The sequence below is a fragment of the Macrobrachium nipponense genome, chromosome 12, assembly GCF_015104395.2.
Source record: "Macrobrachium nipponense isolate FS-2020 chromosome 12, ASM1510439v2, whole genome shotgun sequence".
NCBI lineage: Eukaryota > Metazoa > Arthropoda > Malacostraca > Decapoda > Palaemonidae > Macrobrachium > Macrobrachium nipponense.
Window position 1 is genome coordinate 403,510 of NC_087205.1, and position 7,983 is coordinate 411,492.

The 7,983-nt window shown below is 38.9% G+C and overlaps 1 long non-coding RNA gene across 1 annotated transcript; it reads left to right on the top strand.

Moving 5' to 3' along the window:
• The first annotated feature begins 3,216 nt into the window (after positions 1–3,216).
• LOC135224287 (uncharacterized) lies at positions 3,217–7,667 on the top strand. Its single transcript, XR_010316694.1, has 2 exons — positions 3,217–3,975; positions 6,967–7,667. It is a non-coding gene; the product is annotated as an uncharacterized LOC135224287 (long non-coding RNA).
• Positions 7,668–7,983: the final 316 nt, after the last annotated feature.

Genomic DNA, 7,983 nt, shown 5'->3' on the forward strand with positions numbered 1-7,983 from the left:
GTGTTTGTAAATATATTATATTATTTTTACTTGTGGTATTAGTTTCCCTCATTGTTAATATTTGCACACTGTCTGTTATTTCACTTATCGTGACTTTAACTTTGGAGAACACCAGTTATGATTGATAGTTTTTCTGGAGTCTGAAAGTAGCCCTTTGAGGAGGGTCCTGACATATTTGGCGACCTTGCCAGGATTGGGTATGTTTTGGCTGGTGGTTCTGTGGCATCCTTGGGGGTGTGTGAAAGTGTAATCTAAAAAAAAAATTCTTTGTAATTTTTTTTTGTTTAAGCGTGGAGGTGTCAGGTTGTTTGACTTTGAAACAACCTAGTTTCAATTTTTTAACTCCCCTCTCTTCTTTTAGTCGGGAGACTAGTTTACTTATGTCACGTTGTGAGTGACAAGAGTCAGTCAGGTTTTGGAAAGCAGATCGGCAGGTTCTCAACAGCAGCAGCAGTTTTGGAGGTTCACCTGGTTGTTGGTGATGGATTTTGGTGCAGCAGTTGTCGATCGTTGAGGATGGCATCAATCCAGTTCCTGAGGACGAGGTGGTGGCTAACCCATAGCCTTCTGTTCAGAAGAAGTATTCTTCTGTGGCAGCTTCAAAGCTGTCGCATTGAACATGGTGATGTTCAATGGTCGGCCTCGAGAATTTTGGATTGTGGTTCTTACAGACAGATTTCAGTGTATTTTTACTAGTATTGGTTGGTAATGAGCAAGTGTATGGCTCTTGTATTTTTACTAGTATTGTTTAATGAGCAAGTGTATGGCTCTTGTATTTCTACTAGTATTGGTGGTTAATGAGCAAGTGTATGGCTCTTGTATGTTTACTAGTATCTGTTGGTAATGAGCAAGAATGTGGCTCTTTTCTTTTATGCACTGTATGCCATCTTTCATTAATGTATTGTATTCTGTTGTCGACTTTTAAGTGTTGTTTGTTATTATTACTGCTGGTTTTATTGTAACTAATTGTATTGCTGCTGATTTAAATTTTTTGTTAATTGATGCTTTGGAACTTAAAGGAATTTAAGTAACTTATTGGGAGTTTATTTTACATAATTGTGATACTGTAATTTCTTTGTCTGCTTTCTAAAACCTGTACTCATTGTACATATGTAACATAATTTGTATAATAAACTAGGTTAAGGTACTTAAGTATTATCTTTTACGCCCACTCCCTTGGTTGTTACAGTTTCATCAGTCCATTCCAGCCCTATTTCTTTTAATATTTTATGAATCTGATTGTCATGAAGAAACTGGTCATGACATAAATGGCGACCTTATTGCCAGGATTTCGGTCCTGTTTGGGTGTTCTCAGTGTGCAGTATTAACCGTGAGGGTGCTAGGCATAGATCTAACACCTCTTTGGATTACTTATATTTTGTATTGGAAGTTTTCGGTTCAAAATGGAGACTGCTGCAATTTTGGATGTAATTGGTGGTGAGGGCTGGCAAGAGAGGTTGGCGAGTTTAAATAAGGATGAATTGAACACTGTTGCTAACTATTTGGAGATTGAATTTGACCCCTCTATGAAAAAGGGATTATTATTGTTAACAATTTATGAAGGGATTAAGTCAGTAAAGTCTGATGGTGATAAGGAGGTGAAGTCTGCGGTAACCGTAGAGTTGGTGGAGAGACAAATTCAATTGCAGACATTGGAATTTGAAATTGAAAAATTTAGGGCAGGTGAGAGAGAGAAAGAAAGAGAGTTTGAAAGAGAAAAATGGTTGGCTAACCCGTTCTTCCCCTCCAGTCTTCCCCTGGTGTCGCTGTTGGTCCTGTTATCAATTTGGTACAGGCTTTGAAGTTCGTTCCCACGTTCCAAGAGTCGAACGTAGCAGAGTTCTTTGTCTCTTTTGAAAGGATGGCTGCTAGGTTGCAGTGGCCAGAGGAACACTGGACCACTTTGGTACAAAGTAAATTTATTGGTAAAGCTCAGAAGGTTTATGTAACCCTTGATGAAAACTTGGCCTCAGATTATGAAAACGTCAAGGCAATTATATTGAAGGCGTATGAGTTAGTTCCCGAGGCCTATAGACAACGGTTTCGCAATTTGAGGAAAAACTCTGATCAGACTTTTGTGGAATTTGCCAGGGCGAAGCAACAGTTCGCTGAGGACTGGCTTAAGTCAAAAGAGGTGGATACCTTTGACAAATTAAAGGAGTTAATGTTGATTGAGGAATTCAAGCATTGCGTCCCAGACAAGTTAAAAACACATTTAGAGGAGTTAAAAATGGATAAACTACAGGAGGTGGCTGTAACCAGCGATGAGTATGTATTATCGCATAAAGTAGAATTTCAGAACACCATGTCTGAGGGAAGGTCGGACTGGAATAAGGCCAGTCGTGATAATTATAGAGAGAATACCAGTAGGAATAATTATGGTAGTAAGAGTAGTCCCATGCGACAAAGTAATTCTGTTTCTTTCAGGAATAATGATAATACTACTTTCAGGAATAATGACAACGTTTCTTTCAGGAATAATAATACCTCTTTCAGGAATAAAGTTAATAATTCTGGGACGAATGTTGTCTGTTTCTTTTGTAAAAAAAGAGGTCATGTAAAAAGCAGGTGTTATGCTTTTAAGAAAATGCAACAGTCCAGGCAAAATCCAGTGATGGGTGTCGGGAATGAAGAGGCTGTGTCTGCTAGGGCCAGGACAGGAGATAAATGACTACCCAGCAGTTTCGCTAAGTTCGTCTCTCAGGGTTGTGTATCAGCCGTAGGATCACACTTAGAAAGGGGAGTGCGAATTTTGCGAGATACGGGTGCTGCGCAATCTTTGATTTTGAAAGAGGCATTGCCGGTTGACTTTGAACCTGTTGGGGAGGAATTTGTGATCTTGTCTGGTTTTCCGGATTCAGTTAAATCATATCCTATCAGCGTTTTTCAGTTGGATTGCCCGTCGTTTTCTGGGGCTATTAAATTGGCAATTGTAGAAAAATTTCCTGTGAAGAATATAGACGTTGTTTTGGGCAATGATGTTGTCTATAAGAATACGACTTGTCCAATTTTGATGATAAACCCTGAAATGTCTGTAGTTACTCGTTCTCTAAGTAGGGTTGTTGACGCTGCAGAGTCAACAACCGATTTAGATATTAGTACCTTAGAACGTAGTGATAGTAATAGTGTAGTAATAAGGGATGGTTTAATTAAGCCTGATTGGACAAGAGAAGAGCTTATTAAAGCTCAGAAGCAAGAGTTCCTCAGTTTGCCCTCTGATTGACTTAACTGTGCCTCACTACCGAATCATTAACGAAATTCTGTACAGGTGTAGTAGGCCTAAAGAGGCAGGTAATGACGATTGTGAAATAATTCGCCAATTAATGGTTCCTTTCAGTTTCAGGTTGGGATTAATGTCGGTGGCACATGAAAATCCTTTGTCAGGTCATTTTGGCATTCGAAAGACTACGTTGAAACTTCTGTCCGACTTCTGGTGGCCAGGTTTGAAATCGGATGTAAAGAAGTTTGTCAACGGTTGCGATATTTGTCAAAAGGTAGGAAAACCGAATCAGTTGGTTCCAAAGGCGCCGTTGATCCCTATTCCTTTGGTGTCAGAACCTTTCAAGGAAGTAATTATTGATGTGGTTGGTCCCTTACCTAGATCTAGGAGTGGGAATGAATACATTTTTACTATCATGGATAGAATGTCCCGTTTTCCTGAGGCTATTCCCCTCCGTACAATCAAGAGTGTAAAGATTGTGGATGTCTTAATAAATTTCTTTACCAAGTTTGGGTTACCTAAAGTAATTCAAAGTGACAATGGTTCTAATTTTACCAGTAGATATTTCAGGAGTAAGATGGCAGAATTAGGAATTAAGCATGTAACTTCGTCCCCATACCATCCGGAGACTCAAGGCGCTTTGGAGAGGTTCCACCAAACTTTGAAATCGATGCTGCGGAAATATTGTCTGGCTCATGGATCCGAGTGGGATAAGGAACTTCCCTACTTACTGTTTGCTTTTCGTTCATCTCCAGGTCAGTCATTGGGTCTGTCTCCTTTCAACTTAGTGTTTGGGCATAATGTCCGTGGTCCTTTGCAGGTCATAAGAGAAGTGTGGGAAGGTGACAGTACTGAGGTTAATTTATTGGATTACGTCTCTGGCCTTGGGGATAAATTGTCGAAAGCTTGGGAGTTTGCCAAGAAAAATTTGGTGAGTAGTCAGAATAAAATGAAATATTATTTTGATCAAAAAATCCAAACCACGCAGTTTCGCTGTAGGTGAAAAGGTTTTGGTATTGTTACCTTTGCCAGGAAATTCCTTAAGGGCTTCATTTTCAGGTCCCTGGCGAGTAATTAAAAAATTAAATGAAGTAAATTATTTGGTGGAGACTCCCGAACGCAGGAAACCCTATCAACTCTGCCACATAAATATGCTGAAGAAATTCATAGATAAGGAAAATGCGATTCCTGTGACCATTGTCGGGAAGGGTGATGATAATGATAATGTTTCCTTTTCAGATTATGGTCTTGATAAAGGTAATTCTTTTGACAAAGAGTGTTGGCCTTCTGATAATCAAAACTCTTTGAAAAATTTTGATGATTTAGTAAACCATTTGGATGGGGACAGGCGGAATGTATTGAAAAGGTTAATGTATGAATATAATGACTTATTTTCTGATGTCCCTGGTCGTACGTCTATTTTAGAGCATGATATAGACGTAGGTGATGCTTGTCCAGTCAAACAGTCTCCGTATCGTTTAAATCCTGTAAAAGGTGAGGTGGTGGCTAAGGAAGTAGAGTATATGTTAAGACACGGTCTTATAGAGCCGAGTAATAGTCCTTGGTCCTCACCGGTGGTGTTGGTAAAGAAAACGGATGGTAGTTATAGGATGTGTGTGGACTATCGGAAATTAAACGAGGTCACCCGTTCCGATAGTTTTCCTTTGCCTCGTGTGGAGGACTGTATTGATCGTTTAGGTCAAGCAAAATATATTAGTAAGTTTGACCTCCTCAAAGGTTACTGGCAGGTACCCCTGTCTAAACGGGCCAGGGCCTTGTCAGCTTTTGTCACCCCCCAGGGTTTGTTCCAGTGTCGTGTAATGCCTTTTGGGTTAAAGAATGCCGCCGCCACTTTCCAAAGGTTAATGAATTCTTTAGTTTATGGGCTGGAAGGTTGCGTGGTTTACATTGATGACATTGTGATTTATTCTGATGATTGGGACACTCATCTCAAGCGTATTAAGGCTCTATTTAAGGTGTTAAGAAGAGCTGGTTTAGTAGTAAATTTAAGTAAATGTGATTTTGCTAGGGCGGAAGTGGTATACTTGGGACATACTGTTGGTAATGGGAAAGTGGCCCCTAAGAGGGCTAATGTAGAGGTAGTAGAGAGTATGCCAGTGCCATCTTGTCGTAGGGATGTCCGGAGATTCCTCGGCTTAGTGGGATACTATAGGCGTTTCGTTAAAAACTTTTCAGATAAGGCAGATCCTCTTACTAACCTCCTTAAGAAACAGGTTTCATTTGTATGGGATGACAAGACTCATAATGCTTTTGAGTCCCTCAAAAAGGTGTTATTAAGCTTTCCAGTGTTGAGAGCCCCCAATTTCAACATTCCCTTTTCTCTTGCTACGGATGCAAGTGATGTTGGAGTTGGGGCTGTATTACTGCAGCAGGATGAGCAGGGGATATCTCATCCGGTAGCTTATTTCTCAAAAAAGTTAACGCCTCCCCAGAGGAAATATTCCACTGTAGAGAAAGAAACTTTGGCCTTGGTTATGTCAATTAATCATTTTAATGTATACCTTACCTCCACAGATTCTCCTATATTAGTCTTAACGGATCATAACCCTTTAACCTTCCTTAATCGGTTTAAGAATAAAAACCAAAGGTTGGCTCGTTGGAGTATATTATTGCAGGAATGGGACCTGCAATTTAAACATATTCCTGGCAAAGATAATGTTTTGGCAGACGCTCTTTCTCGGATGGGGGTTTGAAACCTTCAGTGGCTAGCTTCGCAGATTTGATCTATTTTTTTTTTTTTTTCTAATCTGAATGTTTTGGGGTCGTGAGGGAGAAGATGGTCGTAGCGTTTTTTTTTGTATTGGATTGATTCATGGTATCATAGGATATTGTTTTGATGATGTCTAGTTTTGGTATAAGAGTTGACACTGTTAAGGGTAACGATAAGGTTAATAATAAGGTTTACTGTAAATGGTTATAATTAGGTTTAGTGTAATATTATGTTAAGTTCATGGTGGTGGTGAACTATGTGTTATTTTTAAGGTGTTTGCTGAGGTTTGAGTCCTCATTACACGTGTCAGAGCTGTGTTGTTGAAATGTCATGTTATTGCTGAAATGTAATGTTAATATAAGGTTTCGGGTATACCCTCAGCTGTGTAAAACCGTTTTTAGGATCATGCTTCATAATTTGCAAGTGGTTTATCTTGTGGCTTACGAGCCCAGTGTAGAAATGTATTTCACTGTTAATGTGATTTGGTGCCTGAGATAGCAAGAGACTATCTTAGTCAAAGTGATTAGAACCAGGACAAATATATGGTTATATCCTATAAACTCTGCTTTAGAGAAACGGTCTTTGAGTGCTGAAAAGTGAGGAGTTAAATGGTGCTCTGTATTTTTTTTTTTTTTTTGTGTAAAAATGTGTTTACTATTTTTCATATCATGTCTAAATTAATTTTGTAAGTAGACTATTTTTGCCATACATCTTTTGTTATGTTAAATCTTGTAAACTGTTACATTTTTTCAGGTGTTTCATAGAACCTTAAGATTTTTGTCAACTTGTTTAAAAAAAAAAAAAAAAAATTTTTTTTTTTTTTTTTTTTTTTTTTTGTATGTGTGGGGAGGTGTTAGAACTTTGCCATTTCCTTTTGTTTTGTTTTTATTCATTATCTTTTAGTTTCCCCTATTTTGCTATTTATTATAGTATCCCCATCAGGGTTTTGAGTTTTCTTCCTCCACATTTTTTAGTTACCATTCCTGTTTTTGATCCTTGGCCTGTTTATTCCCAGAGTCCTGTTTTCGGTCTCCTTGGAGCATTCCGAGGTGACTTTGGAAGTCCCTGTGCCCAGGTATGGCAGTCTGTTTCTGGCCTTCGTGTTGATACCACACCATATGGATTACAGCAAGTTCGCTCCTTTATTCTGCTACGACTTGAGCGCTCTTTATCCCTGGAGCTTGTTGCAACGCTGCTGCTTCATCTTGCTGTAGCCTTGGGCCAGTATTAGCCTGGGGGACCTCTCCGTGAGCAGGTATAGAGCCTTTGATTTTTGTGACGTCTGGAGGGACGTGTATTTGTGACGTCCAAGGGACGAGGATCTTCCTGAAGAAGGTCGGGCTTTACTCTGCCGCTATTTGGAAGATAGCGGGACATACCTTCCCGTTCCTTCGATATCCACGACGTCGTTTCTGGATCAATTACAGTTCCTATAAGAATTTGTGGGGATTTAAACTCTTAGTGGCCACTTTAAATTAGTTAGGTTAATTTAGTTTTGTTAATTGTTAGGCTTCTTTCTGGCCGTTATTTTCTCTTTTCTTTCGGGACCCCCTTATTTTGGAGAATGTCTGGTTTGATTCTGTAAGTAATAGTGTGGGTGTTTTATTCAATAGTGTTCATATTGTGTGATTGCTTTTCATTTAATTTTGTATTTATAGAGGTTCCGTTAATCATTTCTATCTATGCTGTGTTTGTAAATATATTATATTATTTTTACTTGTGGTATTAGTTTCCCTCATTGTTAATATTTGCACACTGTCTGTTATTTCACTTATCGTGACTTTAACTTTGGAGAACACCAGTTATGATTGATAGTTTTTCTGGAGTCTGAAAGTAGCCCTTTGAGGAGGGTCCTGACACAAACCTATTTGTGATCTATTTAAGAAAAGAGCATTCACAAATAATATGAAGTTTAACAGATGGTTCATAAGTGTATTAGAATTTGCCCCAGAATTTAGATATATCCCAGGAAGATATAACGCTATTGCAGATGCTTGGTCAAGGTCGCAAGAAGAAAACGAGAAACAAATCA